The sequence below is a fragment of the Zalophus californianus genome, chromosome 7, assembly GCF_009762305.2.
Source record: "Zalophus californianus isolate mZalCal1 chromosome 7, mZalCal1.pri.v2, whole genome shotgun sequence".
NCBI classification, from domain to species: Eukaryota; Metazoa; Chordata; class Mammalia; order Carnivora; family Otariidae; genus Zalophus; species Zalophus californianus.
The window spans coordinates 87,505,781-87,532,661 of NC_045601.1; positions in this window are offsets into that span (position 1 = coordinate 87,505,781).

Consider the following 26,881-nt stretch of genomic DNA (forward strand, 5'->3'; position numbering starts at 1 on the left):
TGGTGTGGATCTTCTCTGTTGATTTTGTTGGAGGAAGTTCTGTGCATCTTGGATCTGGATTTCTGTTTCCTTCTTCAGATTCAGGAAGTTTTCTGCTAATTTTTCTTCAAATAATTTTTCTTCCCCCTTTTCTCTTTCTTTTCCTCCTGGAATCCCTACAATGTGGATGTTATTACATTTGATGGTGTTGCTGATTTGCCTAACTATTCTCATTTTGCATATTTTTTTTCTCTCACCTCCTCAGCTTGATTGCTTTCCATTACTCTGTCCTCCAGGTCACGGATTTTTTTCTTCAGCTTCATCCAGTCAACTATTTATTCCATGTAGTGTATTTTTAATCTCATGTATTATACTCTTCATCTCTGATTTGTTTTTCTAAATCTCATTGTTAAGGAAATCACTGATGTCCTCCATTTTTTTCTCAATTCCAGTGAGTATCTTTATCATCATTACTTTAAATTCTCCATCAGGCTTATTGGTTATCTCCATTTAACTTATGTATTTGCTGTGATATTGTCTTATTCTTTCATTTGGGACATATTTTGGTGTCTCCTCATTTTCCTTTATGCATAAAAGTTATTATATTTATTTGCTAAGGCTGTTATAACAAAGCACCACAAATGGTTAGCTTACAGAAATGTATCTTCTTATAGTTCTGACAGCTAGAGATTTGAAGTCAAGGTGTCAGCAGAATTTGTTCCTTTTGAGTGGCCATAAGGGAAGGATCTGTTTGAGGCCTCACTTTGACTTCTAGATGGCTGTTTTCTCTGTGTCTATTCACATTTTCTCTCTTTAAATGTGTGTCTATCTTTGTGTCAAATTTCCCCTTTTTATAAGTCCACTGGTCATATTGGATTAGGACCCATCCTAATGAATTAATTTTAACTTGATTAAGTCTATAAAGATCATATCTCCAAATAAGTTTACATTCTGAAGTACTTGGGGTTAGAACTCCAACATATCTTTTTGGAGGGGACACAATTCAACTTATAGCTGGTATAATAATATTATCTCATCACAAACTCATTGTGAAGATTAACTGATAACATGTGCTAAGCACAGAATGTAGCAGAGTTAAATCAATATGAATGTGAGCTAGTAGGTTGTTTTAAGATTCTTGTTCATATAATCATTTCATTTTCCTATTTAAATTATTTTTCATGTTATTTTGTAAGAGATGTTTGCATATGAACAATTTAGATTATAAATGTAAAAGTATTTTTCAAGTGTTTCATTTTTGTCATATTTTTCTCACTTTAATTTACATAATTAAGAACAATTTTGTAAACAAATCTATTACCTTCTTTTTTAAGATTTATTTATTTATTTTAAAGACAGGGAGAGAGAGCATGAGTGTGAGGGGCAGAGGGAAAGGGAGAGAGAATCTCAAGCAGACTCCATGCTGAGTGCAGAGCCCAAGGCAGGGCTTGATCTCATGACACAGATTACAACCTGAGCTGAAACCAAAAGTCAGATGTTTGACTGCACCACCCAGGCACCCCTATTATCTTCTTTATTAAATGATCCCCTCCACTTTTTTTTTTTTTTACATTCAGGGGATGTTTTTCTCCACAATAGGATGGATTAAATGTTCACCAATATTTTCTTCCAACTCTAATTATTTGATTTCCCCACCTCCCCACATACCTCCCTCATGTACATGTCCTATAAAATACCGACCCTTGATTGTGGGTGACATCTATAAATATGATGAGAAACACTCCAGTGATTATACTTTGGGTCATGGGCAAGATGAAGGTATTTTGCAGATGTAATTAAGCTTCCTAGTCAATTGAGTTAATCAAAGATTATCTTAGATGAGTTTGACTGAGGAGAAGTCTTTGAAATAGTCTGGAGGTCAGAAATGGAAGAAGCCAGAGGGAATCAAAGAGGAAAGGTGTTATCCTGTTGTCCCTGAGTTAGCAATCTGTCATCTTGTGGAGAGGGCCATATATCAGAGACAATAACTGAACAACTTCAGTGCAATAATTGCAAGGCATTGAATTCTGCAACAACCAGTGAACTTGAAAGATGGCCATGAACATTAGTTAAGATAGTAGCCTGGGCTTTGGTTTGAGTTTGCCTTTGTGAGATCCTGAACATAGAACCCAATAACATGTGTCCAGACTCCTCACTCATGGAAACTGAAATAATTTATTTGTGTTTTTTAAAGCCATCAAATTTATGATAATTTGTTATATAGTAACAGATAACTAATACTCCTTACTACTTATTTCCTGGACTAGGCATGGATTTCAGATACCTAAAATGCTACATTTCTATTTCCAAATATTTATATATTCTTGAATCTCTTGGAAGGACAAATATGTTTAAACAGCTCAACTTTATAATATGGTTTTTATCTGGCAATTAAAATTTCACCTTTTTCATTTATTTTCCAAAACTTCCTAAATAATTTTCAAGTTTACTAGGTATAGATGAAAAAGTGGGTCATTATTCATAAAAATTTATAAATTTTATTTATCAAAAGATAGCAGTAAGAAAATGAAAATGAAAGACATGGACAGAGAGAAATTATTCACAATATACATATGAATATTTACTAATAGGTATAAGTGTAGCACACAGGCCTTTAAATATTTGTACCTAACCAGCTAACATCAATAACTGTGTAGCTAATTAAAGTTTATCAGTGATTCAAGAAAGAACCAGATTAAAGTGATTAACATGGTGGTTTAGGTTTGACATTAAGTTTTTTAAAGTCAACTTAAAAAGAAATCTTTTTAAAGGTTAAAAAAACTCGCTTGTGAATATAAGAACTTTGACATGGGAAATGAAAAGATAATGAGGTTCTCACCTTTACAAATTCCCTACTGTCCTGGAGTTAGAATAACTTTGTTTCCCCAACCTCTGATATAGACAAAAGAGAAAATGGCAAGGAAAATGACTGAAGCCAGGAAAAGATTGATAAATTAGAAGGAGAAATGATTGCTCTGGATTATGCCACAGCTTCCAACTGGCCTCCATTTTGCCATTCTCCAATCAAGACTACTTTTTGTTGGCAGAGAGAAGACAGGGAGAGAGGGAGAAAGGAAAAAGAGAGTAGTGCATTGGGTTCATGCAAAAAAACCAAAAAACAAAAAGCTCCCCCAAGCACACTGACTTGGGAATCAAGAGGAACTGACTATTGCAAGTTTTTGCAAATGGTGGAGATCAAATTCTGAAGTGTTAGAAGTCTGTGCCATTCACTAGAGTCAAGTTGGGTAGGTAATGGTGCTCCTGGGGAGAGGGAGGTTGGAGGCTTGGGAGTGGATGGTGGGCAGTGTGGTGTGGGGATCTCCTAGGTCACACTGGGGGAGAATATTCCCCTTCCTGAGGTACATTTGGAAGTGGGTATATTGCCTCTCCAAGGACATGGGAACTGGTGGGTGCCACTGAGAAGCCATTCAATAGCAGGGACAGAGGCACATGCCGAGTGCAGATAACCTGGTCACAGCTTTTTGTTTGCTATGTTTCACCATAGACTCCAGGCACCTGCACAGCCATATGACTGCTTTTCTTGGACAGAACAGTGCCAGGCGCAGTACTGTGAGGTTCTCCTCTGGGGGAGGGAAGAGGGTCTGTGCCTTGCTGGCTCCTTTAGGATTTGAAGTTTTAAGTCCCAGACGCATGCCTGAGAACTGTGGCACAGGACAGTTGTGGTACCTGGTGTGTTGATGGCATGAGCACAGACAGGTTGAGGGCAGAGATCTGATGGAAGCCTGGGACACAGGAGGGGAGGTTTTTTGCTTTTCTGTGAGTTTCCTAAAGAGCAACAGTTGTGAATTCCCTTCCCCAGGGACAAGAGGGCCAGGTGATGCCATCTTCCACCCCAGCACAATCAGACTTCAATGAGCAACACAGCACCACCAGTGGAGGTTGGAGCTGCTTACACCAAAACCCTTTACTAGGGCAGATCTTATTGAGCCAGTGCAGTGGGCCTCCCCACCAGAAGACCAACACAGGCCCCCTGCATGTACCACATCTACTGATCACAGAGTGTTCCAAACATGAGCTTCAGTTCTGGTGGAAAGAGGACCAGGTTTTTTTTTTTTTTTTTTCTTTTTTCTTTGGAATCAGGTTTATAGTTTTTTGTTTGTTTGTTTACTTGTTTCCCTTTCTCAATTTTTGGATCAGCCTTCCTTTTTATACTTTTTTTTTCTTCCTTTCTTTTTCTTTGGAATCAGACTTACAGTTTTTTGTTTATTTATTTGCTTTTTTTTTTCCTTCTCCTCTCTTCTTTTGGATCAGGCTTTTTTTTTTTTTCCTTTCTTAATCAGGCTTATTTTAACAAAGAAATCAAAGCACACCTAGTTAAAGGCCAACCAAGGAGGAACTCTGCAGATTATTGACCTGTGGGAAAGAGCAGCCAAAACACAACAGCAGAGTGCACACAGCATATATCAGAAACACTTCCCAAAGCACCAGGCCCTGGACAGTGTATGATGCCTTCTTAATTTGGTATTACTCTCAGGAGCAGGAAATAAAACAAGTTTCATAACATGCAAAAGACAGAAACCTAGACAAAATGACAAGATGGAGGAATTCTCCCCAAAAGAAAGATCAAGAAGAAATCATAGCCAGGAATTTGCTCAAAACAGATATAAGCAATATATATGAGCAAGAATTTAGAGCAACAGTCATAAGAATACTAGCTGGACTTGAAAAAAGCATAGAAGACACCAGAGAAACCCTTGCTGTAGAGATAAAGAGCTAAAAACTCTTCAGACCAAAATAAAAATGCTACAACTGAGAAGCAAAATGGATTGGAAGTATTCACAATGAGGATGGAAGCAGAAGAATGAATAGGTGATATAGAAGCTAAAATTATGGAAAATAATGAAGCTGAAAAGAAGAGGGAAAGAAAAGTATTACATCATGAATATAGACTTAGGGAACTCAGTGATTCCATAAAGCACAATGATATCCATATCATAGGAGTCCCAGAAGAAGAAGAACAGGAAGATGGGGCCAAAGGTTTATTTGAACAAATTATAGCTGAGAACCTCTCTCATCTGGGGAAGGAAACGGGCATTCAAGTCTAAGGGGCACAGAATACTTCCATCAAAATGATCAAAAACAGTCCAATGCCAAGACATATCATAGTGAAACTTGCAAATACAGAGATAAAGAGAGAATTCTGAAATCATCTAGGGACAAAAGTTCTTTAACTTACAAAGGTAGACACAGAAAGTTAGCAGCAGATCTGTCCACAGAGATCTGGAAGGCCAGAAGAAAGTGGCATGACATATTCAACATGCTGAATGAGCAAAATATGTAGCCAAGAATACTTAATTTAGCGACTCTCATTCAGAATAGTAGGTGAGTTAAGAGTTTCCAACAGAAGCAAAACTGAAGGAGTTCATAAACACTAAACCAGCTCTGCAAGAAATATTAAAGGGGACACTTTGAGCATAAAAGGAGACCAGCAACAAAGAATAGAAAGGAATAAAGAAAATAAGAACAGCGACTTTATAGGTAATACAATGGCATTAAATTTATATCTATCAATAATTAATTCGAATGTAAATGGACAAAATGCTTCAATCGAAAGACACATGATATCAGAATAGATTAAAAAAAAACTATAGATATGCTACTTAGACTCATTTTAGACCCAAAGACAATTCCAGATTGAAAGTGAGGGAGTGGAGAATCATCTATCATGTTAATAGACATCAAAAGAAAGCTGGAGTAGCCATACTTATATCAGACAAACTAGATTTTTTTTTTTTTAGAGAGGAAGAAAGATAGGGGAGGGGCAGAGAGTGAGGGAAAGAGAGAATCTTAAACAGGCTCCACAAAATCATGGAGGCCAATGAGGGGCTCAATCTCACAACTCTGAGATCATGACCTAGGCCAAGTCAGGAGTTGGACAGTTAACCAACTGAGCCACCCAGGTGTCCCTCAGACAACTAGATTTTAAACCAAAGACTGTAATAAGAGATGAAGAAGGGCACTATATCATAACAAAGAGGTCTATCTAACAAGAAGATTTAACAATTGTAGATATTGGGGTGCCTGGGTGGTTCAGTCAGTTGAGTGTCTGTCTTCAGCTCGGGTCATGGTCCCAAGGTCCTGGGATTGAGCCCTGCATTGGGCTCCCTACTCAGTGGAGAGTCTGTTTGTCCCTCTCTCTATGCTGCTCCCCCTGCTTGTGCTCTCTCTCTCTCTCTCTGTCAAATAAATAAATAAAGTCTTTAAAAAATTGTAAATATCTATGCCCCCAACTTGGGAGCAGCTAAACATATAAATCAGTTAATAACAAACTTAAAAAAACTCATTGATAATAATACAATAATAGTAGGGGACTTTAACATCCCACTCACAGCAATGGACATATCATCTAAGCAGAAGATCAACAAAACAATCGTTTTGAATGACACACTGGACCAAATGGATTTAACAGATATATTCAGAGCATTTCAACCTAAAGCAGCCAGAATACATTCTTTTTGAATACACATGGAGCATTTTCCAGAACATCACATACTGGGTCACAAATCAGGCCTCAATCAGTACAAAAAGATTGAGATAATACCATGAATACTTTCAGACTACAACGCTATGAAACTTGAAGTCAATCTCAGGAAAAAATTTGGAACAACCACAAATATATGAAGGTTAAAGAACATCTCATTAAAGAATGAATGGGTAACCAGGAAATTAAAGAAGAAATTTATAAATACATGGAAGCAAATGAAAATGAAACACGACAGTCCAAAACCTTTGGGACTCAACAAAGGTGGTCATAAGAGAGAAGTATATAGCAATTAAGCCTTCCTTAAGAAGCAAGAAAAGTCTCAAATATACAACCTAACCTTTCGCCTAGAGGATCTGGAAAAAGAACAGCAAGTAAAGCCTAAAACCAACAGAAGAAGGAAAGTTATTAAGATTAGAGCAGAAATAAATGATATATAAATAAAAAAACAGAACAGATCAATGAAACTAGGAGCTGTTTCTTTGAAATAATTAACAAAATTGATAAAACTCTAGCCGGTCTTATCAAAAAGAAAAGAGAAAAGACCCAAATAAATAAAATCACAAATGAAAGAGGAGAGATCACAACCAACACAAACAATTATACAAACAGAAATACCACAATTATAAGAGAATATTATGAGCAATTATATGCCAACAAACTGGGCAATCTGGAAGAATGTGATAAATTCCTAGAAACATATAAACTACAAAAACTGAAACAGGAAGAAAGAGAAAATTTGACTAGACCCATAACCAGAAAGAAATGGAATCAGTAATAAAAAAATCTCCCAACAAACAAGAGTCCAGGGCTGGATGGCTTCCCAGGGGAATTCCACCAAACATTTAATGAATTAATACCTATTCTTCTGAAACAGTTCCAAAAAATTGAAATGTAAGGAAAATTTCCAAACTCATCCTATGAGGCCAGCATTACCTGGATTCCAAAACCAACAAAGATTCCACTAAAAAGGAGAATTACAGACCATTATTCCTGATGAAAATGGATGCAAAAATTCTTAACAATCTTGTTAAGGTTTGGGTCCTGGGATCAAGTCCCTCATCTGGCCCCTGCTCAGTGGGGAGTCTGCTTCTTCCTCTCCCTCTGCCACTTCCCCTGCTTGGGTTCACTCTCTTTCTCTCAAATAAATAAATAAAATCTTAAAAAAAAGAAAGAGTTATCATGATCAAGTACGATTTATTCTTGGGCTGCAGGTGTGGTTCAATAGCCACAAATCAATCAAAGTGATACAGCACATTAATAAAAGAAAGGACCAGAACCATATGATCCTCTCCAGAGATGCAGAAAAAGCATTTGACAAAATACAGCATCCTTTCTTGATAAAAACCCTCAACAAAGTAGGGATAGAAGGAACATATCTCAACATCTTAAAGGCCATACATGAAAGACCCACAGCTAATATCATTCTCAGTGGGGAAAAACTGAGAGCTTTTCCCGTCAGGAACACAGCAGGATGTCTACTCTCACCACTATTGTTCAACATAGTACTGTATGTCCTCTCTCAGCAAGCAGACAAAAGAAATAAATAACAGGCATCTAAATCAGCAAGGAAGTAGTCAAACTTTCACTCTTCACAGATGATATGATACTCTATGTAGAAACACAAAGACTCCCCAAAAAATTGCTGGAAATTGAATTCAGCTAAGTTGCAGAATATAAAATCAACATACAGAAATCTGTTGCATTTCTATAAAACAATAGTGAAGCAGCAGAAAGAGAAATTAAGGACTCAATCCCATTTATAATTGCACCAAAAATCATAAGATACCTAAGAATAAACCTAAGCAGGGGTGCCTGGGTGGCTCAATCGTTAAGTGTCTGCCTTCATTCGGCTCAGGTCATGACCCCAGCATCCTGAGATTGAGCCCCACATCGGGCTCCCTGCTCAGCAGGAAGCCTGCTTCTCCCTCTCCCACTCCCCCTACTTGTGTTCCCTCTCTCGTTGTGTCTTTCTGTGTCAAATAAATAAAATCTTAAAAAAAAGAAGAAACCTAACCAAAGAGGGAAAAGACCTGTACTCTGAAAATTTTAGAACACTTATGAAAGAAATTGAAGAAGACACAAAGATATGGAAAAACATTCCATGCTCATGGATTGGAAGAACAATATTGTTAAGTGTCAATATTACTCAAGCGATTTAATGCAATCCCTATCAAAATAACACCAGCATTTTTCACAGAGCTGGAAGAAACAATTTTAAAATTTGTATGGAACCACAGAAGACCCTGAATAGCCAAAGGAATGTCGAAAAAGACAACCAAAGCTGTAGGCATCAGAATTCCCAACTTCGAGCTGTATTAAAAAGCTGTAATCATCAATCCCAGTATGGTACTGGCACAAAAACAGACACATAGATCAATAAAACAGACTAGAAAACCCAGAAATAGAACCACAACTATATGGTCAACTAATCTTTGACAAAGCAGGAAAGAATATCCAATGGAAAAAAGACAGTCTCTTTAACAAATGGTGTTTGGGGGCCCCTGAGTGGCTCAGTTGGTTATGCATCTGCCTTTGGCTGAGGTCATGATCTCAGGGTCTTGGGATTGAGCCCCGTGTCCATATCCCTGTTCAGTGGGGAGTCTGCTTCTCCCTCTCACTCTCTCCCTACCCTTCCTCACCACCCTTTTCCCCCACTCAACCTCAGTTGCTCTCTTTCTCTCTCTCTCTCTCAAATAAAAATAAATAAAATCTTTAACCCCCACCCCCAGAACAAATGGTGTTGAGAAACTGGACAGTCACATGCAGATGAATGAAACTGGACCACTTTCTTACACCATACAAAAAAAAATTCAAAATGGATGAAAGGCCTAAATGTGAGACAGGAATCCATTAAAATCCTAGAGAAGAACAAAGGCCACAGCAACTACTTGCTACACATGTCTCCAAAGGCAAGGGAAACAAAATAAAAAAATGAACTATTGGGACTTCATCAAGATAAAAGCCTTTTGCACAGCAAAGGAAACAGTCGACAAAACCAAAAGACAACCTACAGAATGGGAGAAGATATTTGCAAATGACATATAGAATAAAGGGTTAATATCCAAAATCTATGAAGAACTTACCAAACTCAACACCCAAAAAATAAATAATCCATTTGAGAAATGGGCAGAAGACATGAACAGATATTTTTCCAGAGAAGACATACAAATGACTAACAGACACATGAAGAATGATCAACATCATTAATCAACAGGGAAATACAAATCAAAACCACAATGAGATACTACCTCACACCGTTAGAATGGCTAAAATTAACAACTCAGGAAAAAACAGTTGTTGGCAAGTATGTGGAGAAAGGGGAACGCTCTTACACTGTTGATGGGAATGCACACTGGTATAGCTACTCTGGAAGACAGTATGGAGGTTCCTTGAAAAGTTAAAAATAGAACTATCTTATGACCCAGCAATTGCACTACTAGTTATTTATCCAAAGATACAAAAATACTGATTCAAAGGGACATAAGCACCCCAATGTTAAAGCAGCAATATCATCAATAACCAAACTATGGAAAGAGCCCAAATGATGTCCATCAACTGATGAATGGCCAAAGAAGATGTGAATTATATATAGTGGAATATTACTCAGCCATCAAAAGATTGGAATTTTGCCATTTGCATTGAGGTGGATGGAACTAGAGTGTAGTATGCTAAGTGAGATACATCAGTCAGAGAAAGACAAATACCATATGATTTCACTAATGTGGAATTTAAAAACAAAACATGAACATAGAGGGAGAGTAGGAAAAATAAAATAAGATAAATCAGAGAGGGAGGCAAACCATAAGAGACTCTTAACTATAGAGAAGCAATTGAAGGTTGATGGAGGGAGGTGGGTAGGAGATGGGCATTAAGGAGGGCACTTGTTGGGATGAGCACTGGGTGTTATATGTAAGTGATGAATCACTAAATTCTACTCTTTAAACCAATACTACACTATGTTAACTAACTTGAAGTTAAATAAAATCTTGGAAGAAAAAAAAAGATTACTTTTTGTTGCCAAACTAATTGTCCTAAAACATTATTTTTAGAATGTCATTCTCCAGTTCAGAAAATTTTAGCTGTATCAAATATACTCTTTTCTGCTAGTCTTTTAAGATGATCCATAATCTTTCTTCACCCTATCCATGCAGGTAGAGTTATGCTTATAAAAACTACTTATTTTACCAGCCCACAACCTCATCACAATAATTTCTCTCTCCAATTCTTTTTTTCAGAGTCTTTTCTAGTCATAAATTACATTGAGTTTAATAAATATATTCACTGAGCTCCTCCTCCACATAAGACACTGTGAGAGATGCTAAAACGATCCAAACACTGGCCTCACAGCTGTACACAGTGTCTTTTACATGCTAGACGCTGAGAAAATACCAAAGGTAAGGAGTGAATAAATGAATAGTGCTATTAAATATCTTTTTGTCTTTCCTTTTGCCCTTCATTTTTTGAAAAAGAGTTATTTCCTCCAAGAAGACTCTAATTTTCTCTAATTCATAATACTTTCGGTCTTCTACAGCTTTTATAGCATATAGCTACTACTTAAATTGTAATCCAAAGGACAGAGTTTATTAGAGATACAGGATCTCAGGCTCCACTTTAGAACTACTTAATTAGAGGTGGCCTTTCAATACATAAAAATTTTACAAAGTACTAGTTTATACCATGGACTTTGGCTTTTTAAAATATTATCAATATTATTGCCTATTGTTTCCCTGACTAGCTAAGTTTTTAACTGTCAAGTATAGAGGTTTTCACCTGCCTCTGAATTCCCTTGTGGCAGTTATTGACTTGGTATATAATAGGCCCTAAAAATGCCATTTATTGATCACATTCAGATAGTACCAAGGCTTTAATAATTCATCAACATTGTATTATATGTAATATATGATATTTAGTAATAATGGGAACTATACATATAATATCACCACTTTACTAGAAGAAATATTTAACATTGATACAGAAATCTAACATACATTCTATTTTTAAAACTTTCATTTTTCTAATAAGAAACTTTATAGCTTTAAAAAAACATATTCAGAATCCAGTGAAATTCAAAGCAGTTTAGTTGTTTGAGTAATTTGAGTTTAGTTGTAAAATCTCTTTTTATCTAGAAGAGTCACTCCCTTTCTTTTGTGCCTTTCATGATGTTGGCATTAAAAACAAAATCAAACCAGTTGTTTTATAGAATGTCCCTCAATATGAATTTGTCTGATGAGTATCTTATGATATTCAAATTAAATCTTCTTTGGAAATAACATTAAATAAGGAATGTGTTCTTCTCAGTATATCACAGCATGAGGCACACAATGTCAGTATGTTCTATTATTGGAAGTTTTAATTTCAAAGGCTTGATTGAGATGTCTGACAGGTTTTTTTCATTGCCTAGGTATCCTTTTCTTTTTTTAATTAATAAGTAATATATTAATATGAAATCTCTGAGATGATGTGAATATCCTATTTCCCAGCAATCATTCACCTAATGGTTTCGGTATCAACTGATGATTCCTTTCCATTTATTATTTTAATGGTTTCTAAAGGAATTTTTAATCTGTCATTCCTTCTAATTTTATTATTCATCATTTTTCTGTAAAGAACAGCTTCTCCTTAACCCCTCCATTATATTTTTGAGTATCTCTAATGACTCAAATCACACACACACACACACACACACACACACACACACTTGGTGTGTGATACTCCATTACTGTCATTATTATTTTTGATGGTAAAAGTGTTTTAAAATAGAAACACTTTCAAGCTAGCTTCCACCTTGTTTTGAGCACTTCCTTACTCTCAATATAGCAACAAGATAGTCCAGGCTTACTGGAGTTGAGCTTTTCACAACCCAGGCCTGGAATCTGCCATTGCTCCAATAAGCCTTGTCCCCTCCCCCACTTTGTTTTGGTGAAAGGCATTTAGTAAGCAGAATATGGGCACTGAATATGTTCATTGATATTGAGATATAATTGCTTCTAGACCTTTTCAGTGATTAGAGTTGGCAAAGTGATTATTCATATTGATATTTCCAAGTCCAAAGCCATTTACTGGGTTCTTTCTCTCCTTCCCACACTTCATATTTATATCTCTCTTTTTTCACATTGAGAACCTTTGTTCTAAACAATATTAATACATTTATTCATTCATTCCAATTTTGTTACAAACTAAGTGGTTTTAGAATTAAAGCACAACTGCCCACTCACCCAAGTATGGTTCAGATATTTCTGTAGTAAATTTTGTCCTTGCACTAGTTTTCAAGAACCTGTGTAGTAAGAGAACTGTGGCCAAAATTATTTGTACACATTACAGATGGTCTCTGACTTATGATGGTTCAACTTTATAATTTTTCAACCTAGTGATGCTGCATAAGCAATATGTATTCAATAGAAACTAAATGTTGAAATTTGAATTTTGATCTTTTCCCAGGCTAGTGACATATAGAGAGATATATTTCATGATATTGGTCAGTGGCAGGGAGTCACAGCTCCCAATCAGCCATGTGACCATAAGTGTAAGCAACCAATACAATTAGAACCATTCTGTGCCCATACAACCCTTCTGTTTTTTCACTTCTATTATAGCATCCAATAATTACAGAAACTACTCAACACTTTATGATAAAATAGGTTTTGTGTTAGATTATTTTGTCCAATTGCAGGCTAATATAAGTGTTCTGAACACATTTAAAGTAGGCTATGCTTAGCTATGATGGCAGTAGGCTAGGTATATTAAATGTATTTTCAATTTATGATGGGTTTATCAGGATGTAACCCCATTGAAAATGGAAGAAAATCTGTATTTTATACAAAAATAGTTCTATGTATCTTGTCAATTTATATGCAGTTAGGTTCATTTGGCTTTGTTTCTATTGAATTTTAAATGTTTACCCCCATCTTTGTTGATTTTATTTTTTTTAATATATAGAATTTTGACATGGCTAAGGAGTCACTATATAGTGAGACAAATTCAAAGTTGTTTCATTCTTTTTCCAGTCCTTCCCATTTCATTCTCACAAACTGCCTACCTGTAACTAATTACACTAATTTCTCATTTATCCTTCCTGTACTTTTTTTAATTAAGCAAATACGCACATATAGTTTCATTTCTCTTTCTTTGTTACACAAAAGGTAAAACATTATATAAACATTTTTTAATTTGGCTCTTTGAAAAAAATAATGATCCTGGATATCCTGGATATCATTCTACATCATTTCATAGAGCTCTTCCTCATTCTTTTTTCTTCAGATTTTAATTTAAATTCTAAACAGTTAAAATAAAGTATAATATTAGTTTCAGGTATAGAATTTAGTGATTCATCACTTACATACAACACCCAGTGCTTATCATAAGTGGCCTCCGTAATTCCCATCACACACTTAACCCACCCCCCACCCACGTCCCCTCCTGTAACCCTCAGTTTGTTCTCTATAGTTAAGAGTGTTTTCTGGTTTGCCCTTCTTTTTTCTTTTTTCCCCTATGTTCCTCTGTTTTGTTTCTTAAATTCCACATATGAATGAAATCATATGGTTTATTTCTTTCTCTGACTTATTTAGCTTAGCATAACATTCTCTAGTTCCATCCATGCCTTTGCAAATGGCAAGATTTCATTCTTTTTCTTATGAATGGATAAAGAAGATGTATATATATACACACACATATATGTATATATATATGTGTGTGTGTATATATATATACATATATACATATATATGTGTGTGTATATATATATACACACATCTACAATAGAGTATTACTCATTCTTTTTTAAACATCTGCATAGTACCTGTTGCATGAATATCACATTTTATTTAATTGATTAGTTATGTGCTGGCATTGAGATTGTTTTCAATATTTGCAATTACAAATAATGCCACAATAAATAATCTTGTTTTGTGACTTTTCACAACATAGGGGGAGGTATATTTCCATGGATAAATACTTAGAAGTGGGACCTCTGGGTCAAAAGAGAAATGCATATGTAATTTTCTTAGGTACAATTTTTTCCATTAGGACGTTTTGCTTTTACAAAAGACCTACATTAGTACAGAAATTTTTTTTTCCATAAAAGTGAAAATCCTCTTCAGATTTCTTTGGCTAACAAAAACTAATGTAAATCTTTCTTAAAAGTGAAGTGGCTTAATGTAAACTTTTGGAAAGCAGGAGATACCTGTTTTTCTAGAGTCCTCTCCTTAGGGGTTGCTATGAACTGAATGTGTCCTCTCCACCAGATTCATATATTGAATCCTTAACCTGAATGTGATGGTATTTGGAGAAGGGCCTTTGAGAATAATTAGGTTCAGATGAGGTCATGAATATGGGCCCCTCATAATGGAATTAGTGTCTTTATAAGAAGAGGAGATCAGAACTTGTTTTTGCTCCTTCATGTAAGGACACAGCAAGAAAACAGCCATCTGCAAGCTAGGGGGAGACCCCTCAGCAGAACCTGACCATACTGAGTTCTATTCTGAGACTTCTAGCCTCCAGAACTGTGAGAAAATAAATTTCTGTTGTTTAAGTCACCCAGCTTATGATATATATTTTTTCATTCATTTAAAATTGAAGTATAATTAACACACAGTGTTATATGAGTTTCAAATGTAAAATATAATGATTCAACAATTCTATACATTACTCAGTGATCATCAAAGCAAATCTACTCTTAATCCCCTTTACCTATTTCACCCATCCCCTAAATCCCCTAATCGCCCCCCCTGCTGCCACCATCAAGTCTCTGTATTTGTTTTTTTTTTTTTTGACTCTTTCTTCTTTTTTTGTCCATTTGTTTTGTTTCTTAAATTCCACATATGGATGAAATCATATGGTGTTTGTCTTTCTCTGACTGATTTATTGCACTTGGCATTATAGCCTCTGTCTAAGTCCATCCATGTTGTTACAAATGGCAAGATCTCATTCTTTTTAATGGTTGAGTAATATTCCATTATATATCTATATCTGTATATCATATCTTCCTTTTTTTAAGATTTTCCTTTTTAAGTGATCTCTATACCCAACGTGAGGCTCGAACTTATAACCCCGAGACCAAGAGTCACATACTCTAATGACTGAGCCAACCAGTCACCCCTGTATATCACATCTTTATCCATTCATCTATGGATAGATATTTGGGTTGCTTCCATATCTTAGCTATTGTAAATAATGCTGCAATAAATATAGGGGTGCATTTTTCTTTTCAAATTAGTGCTTTTGTTGTCTTTGGGTAAAACAATTAAAAAAGAAAACACAAGAAATAACAAGTGCTGATGACAATGTGGAGGGAAACTGGTGCCCTGCTGGCAGGAATTCAAATAGGTGCAGGCACTGTGGAAGACAATATGGACGTTCTCAAAGAATTAAAAACAGAATTACCATATGATCCAGTAATTGCAGCTTATGATGTTTTGGCAACCGAACAAATTAAGACAAGGACTTCTGCATAATCAATATCCTTATCTTATATTAAAGTATTGTGACAGACCGTATATATTTTCAGTGATAAATATATGCCTTCATTTTCCTGTGCCTAATAAAGTATGTAAGAATGATGTTTCTGAGTATTTGTTTCAAAATCTGCAGTAGCTTAAGTTATTGTTTAGACAATATTTACTCTCCTCTTACTCCCCCTTTGAGTGGAATATGCTCCTGTCTCAATATATGTTGAATTTGGCCATGTGTCCTTTTGGCTCCATGTTAGGTTGAATGTGCCCCTTGATTCTGGGTTTGACCACATGACTTTCTGTGACCAATAGATTATAACAGTTATGACGCAAGCAAAATTTGGAATGTGCCTACACAGTGGGGCTTACATCTTGTTTTTCTGTCATTCCTGTGAGAAGGGCATCCCCTAAGTAGTTGCTGCTCCTTCATCCCAGACCTCTGCAGGAAAACATATTAAGTAGACCAGAGATGGATAGGCTGTGAGGAGCCAACCCATCTGGAATCATAACTTAAAATGGATCCTCAGAAGTATGAGAAATAAATACTTGTTTTTGTATGTCATTGAAATTTTGTGCCTGTATATATAGCAATAGCTACCTGATAATATACCCTTTCATTTTGAAGCAATTTAAATTATTTTTGTTATATTTATCTTCTTCCCCTCCTCACCTAGTCCAATGGCCTACGCATACTAAAACAAATTCTTAGTTTAGAAGCTTCACTGAATGAATTTGTCATTTATTTGTATTGTAATGAGGAAAGGGATCTCTGTGGAAAATCATAGTTGAATAAAATTAAATGCTACCTTTAAATTTCAGAATAAGACTACAGGTTGTCTCCAAGTACTAAATTTTATAGTTTATTTCCAATTTACTAAAAGAAGTGCTAAAGCTTAAGAATCCAAAACAGATTTTAGAAAGCTCAAGGAGATGTAGCTTTTCTAATAAAGTATAATATCCATTTATAATCCATAAGGTGTCTTTAGATCTTGATTGAAATATAGAGAACAACTTTTATTATTTGTAGTTTGTATTCTCATTTAAATGAAGAAAGTTTATTAAAAGAGGTTTGCTATTTAAATACTATTTACCAATTACAAATTTCATATCAGGAATTCTTTGAAGGTATATACAAAGATCTATACCAGAGAGAATAATCAGTCCATAATTAATCATTTATACAATTCCTTTCTGTTTTGTTTTGTTTTGGCAGAGGACTGTTGTAGGCAATAGATTCAAGAGGGTGGGTAAAGAGCATGTTTATTCTGATTTGTGCTTCATATCAAGTACTCACCACTTAATAGTCTAAAATAAAATTTACTGAATTAATGAATATTGATGAGCACAACAATATTCTGCAGCAGGTGCTATAAACTTTGTGAAATATCAGCTTCATATATATAACAAGTATGAGAGGCAGAATAATGACATCCCAAAGATATCCATGTCCTAATCCCCGGATCCTGTGAATATGTTAGGTTACATGTCAAGATGGAATTTAGGTTGCATATCAAGATAGAATTAAGGTTACAGTGGAATTAAGGATGCTCATCAGCTGAACTTGAGATGGGAAGATTAGCTTGAATTATCACGTGGGCCCAATGAAGAGGAGGCTACTTAAGAGTGGAAGAAGAAAGCAGTCAAGTCAGAGGGGCTGTGACTCAGGAGGAGGCTGGAGTGATTGTATGTGAGGACTCTATTTACCTTTGCTGGCTTTGAAGATAGAGGAAGGCACCCACACACCAAGGATGCAGGCAGTCTCTAGAAGCTAGAAAAGGTAAAGAAACATATCTATCAAAAGCCTTTATAAAGGAATGCAGCTCTGATGCAGTCCTGATGATGCCTTGACTTTAGCTTAGTGAGACATCTGTCAGATTTCTGACTTCCAAAAAGATAAGGTAACAAATTTGTTCTGTCCAGTCTGTCAACTCTGTGGTAATTTATTAAAGCAGCAATGGGAAACCAATACAGTAGGTTATTTGGTTCAATTGATTTTATCTGATTGCTGGTGCAGACATGTTTTCTTAAGTTTGCTTACAAATTCTATCAGAGGATTGCAACTGCTGTCTCTTGACCAACAAGCAAGTCTGCCTTTACCTGTAAAAGCCACTATCTTTGATGAAATAGTTAGTGTTAGAGAAAACAAAACATGCATGCGGCTGTGATGGCAGAAGGTAATTTCTCACATGTGTCTTCAATCAACTAACCCCAGTAACCAGTAGGAGTCATGTTTTAGTCACATTGAGCTTCAAATAACAGGTTTTTCTTCTATAGTGGTAGTTGTGTCTTGGACTTGCAATAAGCCAGAGATAGTATAAAGTACACTTTTTCATTCATTTCAAACATAACCAGAAGAATGATTCAAAGTTTACAAAAACAGGCAAAAAACACCACACACACACACACACACACACACACACACACACAACTATGGAATACGGTGCTTATAGAAACCTGAAAAACAAAAATGCAAAACTTAGAAATTACCACTTCACTTGATTAGCTTTTTCCTTGGTTAATAACTATTTTTCCAATATAGAAAAAGAAGCATAAAATTACACAAAGCATTTCAAAATATCTGGTATAAGAATAAGACTGTGATTAGAGATTAACATGTTTAGTTAGGAATTAGGAATGAAAAGGAAATATTAATCTTCAAAAGCACACATCATAAGGGAAAAATCGACTATTGGGATTATTTAAAAACTGAGGATTTTTATGCAGTGAGAGAGACTATAAATGCTAGAATGGGAGAAGACATTGTTTATAACTAACACGGTTATGTATATCTTGAATATACAAGTCATTCCTTTACTAAAATGAAGAAAGCATCCAAAATAGAAAATGAGCAAATTATTATGAAAAAACAATGAACAGAAAAGTATACCCCAAATCTCACTAGTATGTGAAGAGATTTCAATGTTATTATAATCATATAAATTCAAATTTAAATGAACTTGGGTGGGGGTATGGGTTACATAGGTGATGGGGATTAAGGAGTGCACTGTAGTGATGAGCACTGGGTGTTGTATGGAAGTGTTGAATCACTATATTGTAACCTACACTACACCTAACTGGAATTTAAATGAAAACTTAAAAAAAAAAAAAAACCTTGTGCTTTCACTATACCACTCTGAGCCTAACCCAAAGTGGAAAAAATTGTGATTGTATGGGTTTTGGGAACGGTCAGGTCTCTCTGGTGGAATTGTAGATTGGTGCAGCCATTCTGTAGAAAAGTGTGCTATTGCTTATTCATCAATTGCCTTCCTGAGTATAAGTCTCAGAGTAATTTTTAAACAGATCCATTGGGGATTATGTATGTGCATGTTACTTGAAGCAAGTTATTTGTAGAAGTGAGCAGTTGGAAGCATTATGAATGTCCATTACAAGGGAATAAATAAGAAAATGTGCCTGATGCATGCCATATTGTACTGCAGTTAGAAGCAGCTGATTTGAAGTCCACATGTCAACACAGGCAGATCTTAAAAACACAGTGCATAGTGAAAAAGCTGAGAAATATTTAGCTATATAACACACTAGTGTTTATAAAAATTAAAAAGACAAACCTACAAAACAATAATATATGTTTTGAAAAACTACATGAAGACATAAGATTAGATGTCTGCTCATACAGAGAAGTTGAAGAGTACAGCTTAGAAGGTGATAAATGATTCTTTCCATAAAGGGTAAATAACAAATCCTTATACCAACTGTGATTTACATTGACCCTTAATGATTGATCAAGAGCCACCAAGTAAGGGATAGATCCTTTGATGTTTCAATAACAAAATGTGACATAAGCACAATCCCTAAATCAAATGACTGTGGATAGGTGATTATTTTATAGCTTCTATAAAACAGAATGGAGACTTAAATATGAGGAATTAATTTAAAAAAAGGATTAAGAGTTATTCTGCTTGGTAGAATTGAAAACCAAACCATTATCTGTCAAAATATTTATAATCTATCCTAAAAAAAAACATGAAGAATACCACATATGTAACATAAATCTCCAAAATTTATACTGGAAAATGTGTTGCTCAAAAGCCAATTGAGATACAGCTTCTTTTTTCTTTTTTTTTTATTATGTTAATCACCATACATTACATCATTAGTTTTTGATGTAGTGTTCCATGATTCATTGTTTGTGTATAACACCCAGTGCTCCATTCAGTACGTGCCCTCTTTAATACCCATCACTAGGCTAACCCATCCCCCCACCCCCTCCCCTCGAGAACCCTCAGTTTGTTTCTGAGTCCATAGACTCTCATGGTTTGTCTCCCCCTTCGATTTCCTGCACTTCATTTTTCAGAGGTACAGGTCTGTGATTCAACAGTCTTACACAATTCACAGTGCTCACCATAGCACATACCCTCCCCAATATCTATCACCCAGCAACCCCATCCCTCCCACCCCCCATCACTCCAGCAACCCTCAGTTTGTTTCCTGAGATTAAGAATTCCTCATATCAGTGAGGTCATATGATACATGTCTTTCTCTGATTGACTTATTTCGCTCAGCATAATACCCTCCAGTTCCATCCACGTCATTGCAAATGGCAAGATTTCATTCCTATTGATGGCTGCATAATATTCCATTGTATATATATACACACCACCTCTTCTTTATCCATTCATCTGTCGATGGACATCTTGGTTTTTTCCACAGTTTGGCTATTGTGGACATTGCTGCTATAAACATCGGGGTGCACATACGCCTCCGGATCCCTACATTTGTATCTTTGTGATAAATACACAGTAATGCAGTTGCTGGATCAAGGGTAGCTCTATTTTCAACTTTTGAAGAACTTCTATAATGTTTTCCAGAGTGGTTGCACCAGCTTGCGTTCCCACCAACAGTGTAAGAGGGTTCCCCTTTCTACGCATCCCTGCTAACATCTGTCATTTCCTGACTTGTTAATTTTAGCCATTCTGACTGGTGTGAGGTGGTATCTCATTGAGGTTTTGATTTGGATTTCCCCGATGCTGAGTGATGTTGAGCACTTTTTCATGTGTCTGTTGCCTTTCGGATGTCTTCTTTAGAAAAATGTCTGTTCATGTCTTCTGCCCATTTCTTGATTGGATCATTTGTTCTTTGGGGGTTGAGTTTGATGAGTTCTTTATAGATTTTGGATACAAGCCCTTTATCTGATATGTCATTTGCAAATATCTTCTCCCATTGTGTCGGTTGTCTTTTGGTTTTGTTGACTGTTTTTTTTTTTGCTTTTTATCTTGATGAAGTCCCAATAGTTCATTTTTGCCCTTGCTTCCCTTGCCTTTGGTGATATTTCTAGGAAGAAGTTGCTGCAGCTGAGATCAAAGAGGTTGCTGCCTGTGTTCTCCTTTAGGATTTTGATGGACTCCTGTTTCCCATTTCAGTCTTTGAACCATTTTGAGTCTATTTTTGTGTGTGGTGTAAGGAAATGGCCCATCTTCGTTCTTCTGCATGTGGCTGTCCAATTTTCCCAACACCATTTGTTGAAGAGACTGTCTTTTTTCCATTAGACATTCTTTCCTGCTTTGTTGAAGATGAGGTGACCATAGTGTTGGGGTCCATTTCTGGGCTCTCGATTCTGTTCCATTGATCTATGTGTTTGTTTTTCTGCCAGTACCATACTGTCTTGATGATGACAGCTTTGTAATAGAGCTTGGAGTCTGGAATTGTGATACCACCAGCTTTGCTTTTCTTTTTCAACATTCCTCTGGCTATTCAGGGTCTTTTCTGATTCCATACAAATTTTAGGATTATTTGCTCCATGCCTTTGAAAAAAGTGGATGGTATTTTGATGGGGATTGCATTGAATGTGTAGATTGCTCTAGGTAGCATTGACCTCTTCACAGTGTTTGTTCTTCCAATCCATGAGCATGGAACGTTTTTCAATTTCTTTGTGTCTTCCTCAATTTCTTTCATGAGTACTTTATAGTTTTCTGAGTACAGATTCTTTGCCTCTTTGATTAGTTTTATTCCTAGGTATCTTATGGTTTTGGGTGCAATTGTATATGGGATTGACTCCTTAATTTCTCTTTCTTCTGTCTTTGTGTATAGGAATGCCACTAATTTCTGTGCATTGATTTTATATCCTGCCACTTTACTGAATTCCTGTATGAGTTCTAGCAGTTTTGGGGTGGAGTCTCTGGGTTTTCCACATAAAGTATCATATCATCTGCAAAGAGTGAGAGTTTAACTTCTTCTTTGCAGATTTGGATGCCTTTGATTTCTTTTTGTTTTCTGATTGCTGTGGCTAGGACTTCTAATACTATGTTGAATAGCAGTGGTGATAGTGGACATCCCTGCCGTGTTCCTGCCCTTAGGCGGAAAACTCTCGGTTTTTCCCCATTGAGAATGATATTCGCTGTAGGTTTTTTATAGATGGCTTTTATGATATTGAGGTATGTACCCTCTATCCCTATAATCTGAAGAGTTTTGATCAAGAAAGGATGCTGTACTTTGTCAAATGCTTTTTCTGAATCTATTGAGAGGATCATATGGCTCCTGTTCTTTCTTTTCTGAATGTATTGTATCACATTGATTGATTTGTGGATGTTGAACCAAACTTCCAGCCCAGGGATAAATCCCACTTGGTCGTGGTGATTTATCCTTTTAATATACTGTTAGATCCTATTGGCTAGTATTTTGGTGAGAATTTTTGTATCCATGTTCATCAAGGATATTGGTCTGTAATTCTCCTTTTTGATGGGGTCTTTGTCTGGTTTTGGGATCAAGGTAATGGCTTCATAAAACGAGTTTGGAAGTTTTTCTTCCATTTCTATTTTTTTGGAACAGTTTCAGAAGAATAGGTATTATTTCTTTAAATGTTTGCTGGAATTCCCCTGGGAAGCCATCTGGCGCTGGGCTCTTGTTAGGAGATTTTTGATAACTGCTTCAATTTCCTTAGTGGTTATAGGTCTGTTCATGCTTTCTATTTCTTCCTAGTTCAGTTTTGGTAGTTGATACATCTCTAGGAATGCATCCATTTCTTCCAGATTATCTAATTTGCTGGCATAGAGTTGCTCATAATGTGTTCAAATAATTGTTTGTATTTCTTTGGTGATGGTTGTGATCTCTCCTCTTTCATTCATGATTTTATTTATTTGGGTCCTTTGTCTTTTCTTTTTGGTAAGTCTGGCCAGGGGTTTATCAATCTTATTAATTGTCTTTCAAAGAACCAGCTCCTAGTTTCGTTGATCTGTTCTACCATTCTTTTGGTTTCTATTTCATTGATTTCTGCTCTGTTCTTTATTATTTCTCTTCTCCTGCTGTGTTTAGGCTTTATTTGCTGTTCTTTCTCCAACTCCTTTAGGTGTAGGGTTAGGTTGTTTATTTGAGACCTTTCTTGTTTCTTGAGAAAGGCTTGTATTGCTATATACTTTCCTCTTAGGACTGCCTTTGCTGCATCCCAAAGATTTTGAAAAGTTATGTTTTCATTTTCATTTGTTTCCATGAATGTTTTAATTCTTTAATTTCCTTGTTGACTCATTCATTCTTTAGTAGGATGCTCTTTAGCCTCCATGTATTGAGTTCTTTCCAACTTTCCTCTTGTGATTGAGTTCTATTTTCAAAGCATTTTGGTCTGAAAATATGCAGGGAATTATCCCAATCTTTTGGTACCAGTTGAGACCTGATTTGTGACCTAGGATATGATCTATTCTGGAGAATGTTCCATGGGCACTAGAAGAATGTGTATTCTGTTGCTTTGGGATGGAATGTTCTGAATATATCTGTGAAGTCCTTTTGGTCCAGTGTGTCATTTAAAGTCTTACTTCCTTGCTGATCTTTTGCTTCTGTCCATTTCATTGAAGGGGGTGTTAAATTCCCCCACTATTATTGTATTGTTTTCGATGTGTTTCTTTGCTTTCATTATTTATTGGCTTATATAAGTGGCTGCTCCCATGTTAGGGGTATAGATATTTACAATTGCTAGATCTTCTTGTTGGATAGACCCTTTAAGTAGGATATAACATCCTTCCTCATCTCTTAGTATAGACTTTGGTTTAAAATCTAATTTATCTGATATAAGGATTGCCACCCCAGCTTTCTTTTGGTGTCCATTAGCATGGGCTTTCAATCTGGGGGTGTCTTTGGGTCCAAAATGAGTCTCTGACAGACAGCATATCGATGGGGGTCTTGTTTTTTTATCCAGTCTGATACCCTGTGTCTTTTGATTGGGACATTTAGCCCATTTACATTCAGGGTAACTATTGAAAGATATGAATTTAGTGCCATTGTATTGCCTGTAAGGTGACTGTTACTGTATATTGTCTGTGTTTCTTTCTGGTCTGTGTTACTTTTAGGATCTCTCTTTGCTAGAGGACTGCTTTCAATATTTCTTGTACGGCTGGTTTCGTGTTTGCCAATTCCTTTAGTTTTTGTTTGTCCTGAAAGCTTTTTATCTCTCCTTCTATTTCCAATGACAGCCTAACTGGATAAAGTATTCTTGGCTGCATATTTTTCTCATTTAGTGCTCTGAAGATACCATGCCAGTCCTTTCTGGCCTGCCAGGTCTCTGTGGATAGGTCTGTTGCCAATCTAATGTTTGTACCATTGTAGGTTACAAATCTCTTCTCTAGAGCTTCTTTCAGGATTTTCTCTTTGTCTCTGAGACTTGTAAGTTTTACTATTAAGTGTCGGGGTGTTCACCTATATTTTTGATTGTGAGGGGGGTTCTCTGTGACTTCTGGATTTTGATGCCTGTTTCCTCCCCCAAATTAGGGAAATTCTCTGCTATAATTTGCTCCAATATACCTTCTGCCCCTCTCTCTCTTTCTTCTTCTGGGATCCCAATTATTCTAATGTTGTTTCATCTGATGGTATCACTTATCTCTCGAATTCTGCCCTTATGCTTCAGTAGTTGTTTATTTCTCTTTTTCTCAGCTTCTTTATTTTCCATCATTTGGTCTTCTATATCACTAATTCTCTCTTCTGCCTCATTATCCCAGCAGTTAGAGCATCCATTTTTGATTGCACCTCATTAATAGCCTTTTTGATTTCAACTTGGTTATATTTTAGTTCTTTTATTTCTTCAGAAAGGGTTTCTCTAATATCTTCCATGCTTTTTTCAAGCCCAGCTAGGATCTGTAAAATCACAATTCTGAAATCTAGTTCTGACATCTTACTAATGATCATATTGAGTAGGTCCCTGGCAGTCGGTACTGCCTCTTGTTCTTTTTTTGAGGTTATTTTTTCCATCTTGTCATTTTGTCCAGAGGAGAATAGATGAATGAGAGAACAATATGTTAACAGGGTAACAACGGCCCCAGAAAAATATACACTAAACAAATCAGAAGATACCTGAAACTGGGGTAAAAGAAAGGGAAAGAAAGAAAAAAGAAAAAGGAAAAGATAAAAACAAAAAACAAAAATCAAATATGATCAAGCTGGTGAATAGATCTGTGCCACACACTAGATTTTGGGCATATATTGGTCTGTTAGAAGAAAGTGCCTCCCAAAATTTTAAAGAAAGAAAAACTTATATATGTACAGAAATAGGGTAAATATGATGAAGGGATGGAATATGACTATAAGATGGAAATTATAAATGATTTTATAAAAGGAATTGATAAGACGTTGGTTGAAAAAAAAAAGAGGATTAAAAAAAAGGGGAGATAATGTGATCAGGCAGGAGACTAGAACAAAGCCATACACTAGAGATTTAGGGTTTATTTTGGTCTGTTAGAAGAAACCGTATCCCAAAATTTTAAAGAGAGAACAACTTATATTCCAAAAATAAGGTTAACTATGAAGGGATAGACTATGACTCTAAAAATGAAAAATAAAAAAGATTTTTTAAAGAAGGGATTTATAAGATGTTGGTTGAAAAAGGGAAAAAGAAAAACAAAAAAAAAAAGTTAATTTTTTTAACTTTGAAAGACTAAAGAATCATGGTAAAAAAGCCATGAATTCTATGTGTTGTATTCCCCTAGCGCTGGAGTTCTGCCATTCTCATTGATTGGTAAACTTGGTCTTGGGGGGCTGTTCTTGTTGATCTTCTGGGGGAGTGGCCTATTGCTGTGGTTCCCAAATGTCTTTGCCAGAGGCGGAATTGCCCTGCCCTTGCTGGGTCAGGCTAAGTAATCTGCTTGGTTTTGCTCTTGGGAGCTTTTGTTCCCTGCAAGCTTTCTGTACAGCTTTGGAGGGTTGGAGTGAAAATGGTGGCCTCCCAATCTCCTCCTGGAGGAGCCAAGAACTTGGGCCCCCACTCTTCAGTGAGTCCCCAGAGAGAAGCAGTCAGTCACTCCCGTCTCCCCGGTCTCCGGCTGCACTCCGTGCTCACCCGGCCTGTGACCGAGCATTTCTATATCTGGCACCCAACTCGGTGTGGAGTCTCCAAACCCAGCAGATCCCTGTGGTGCGCTCCCGCGCCACTCCTCCCAGGGGAGGAAGGGGAGTCTCCCCAGATCTGCCGCTTGTTGGGTCCCTGCTGGAAGAGCAGTGTCCCAACTGGGCCGCGGATCACAGTTTATGGCAACCCTGAGCTGAGAGCCTGCGCCTTGGTTCTGTCTCTTCAGCCAGCTTCCCCGCTCTGATACCTGGGAGCTCTGCTGCACTCAGGCACCCCCGGTCTTTCTGTGACCCTGAGGGTCCTGAGACCACACTGTCCCGCGAGGTTTCCACCCCCTGCTTAGCCACTGGAGCGATGTCCCTCAGCGGAGCTGACTTCTAAAAGTTCCGATTTTGTGCTCTGCGGCCGACGGAGACCCCCCTCCCCCACTGTCTATCTTCCGGAATATCGCCTGGGATTCATTTCTCTGCACGTCCTATCTTCTAGAAAGTGGTCACTTTTCTGTTCAGACATTTGCTGCTATTCTTTTCTTTGATCTCCTTTTGAGTTCACAGTGTTCAGAATGGTTTCATCTCTATCTAACTAAATTCCTGGGACAAGACCAAATTTAGGTCTCCTACTCCTCCGCCATCTTATTCCTCCCTCCGAGATACAGTTTCTGAGTGTGGGGCT